The following is a 208-nucleotide window of genomic DNA, read 5'->3' as shown; positions in this document are numbered from 1 at the left end:
CAGCGACAAAAACAACAACACCAACGACAACGACAACAACGACAACAACAACAACAACGACAACAACAACAACGACAACAACAACAACAACAACAACAACAACGACAACGACAACAACGACAACAACACCAACGAATACAACAACACCAACAACAACAACACCAAAAACAACACCAAAAACAACACCATTAACAACACCAACACCAAC

The sequence above is a fragment of the Sycon ciliatum genome, chromosome 5 (assembly GCF_964019385.1).
Source record: "Sycon ciliatum chromosome 5, ocSycCili1.1, whole genome shotgun sequence".
In the NCBI taxonomy this organism is placed as follows: Eukaryota; Metazoa; Porifera; class Calcarea; order Leucosolenida; family Sycettidae; genus Sycon; species Sycon ciliatum.
This window is presented reverse-complemented; position numbering follows the sequence as displayed.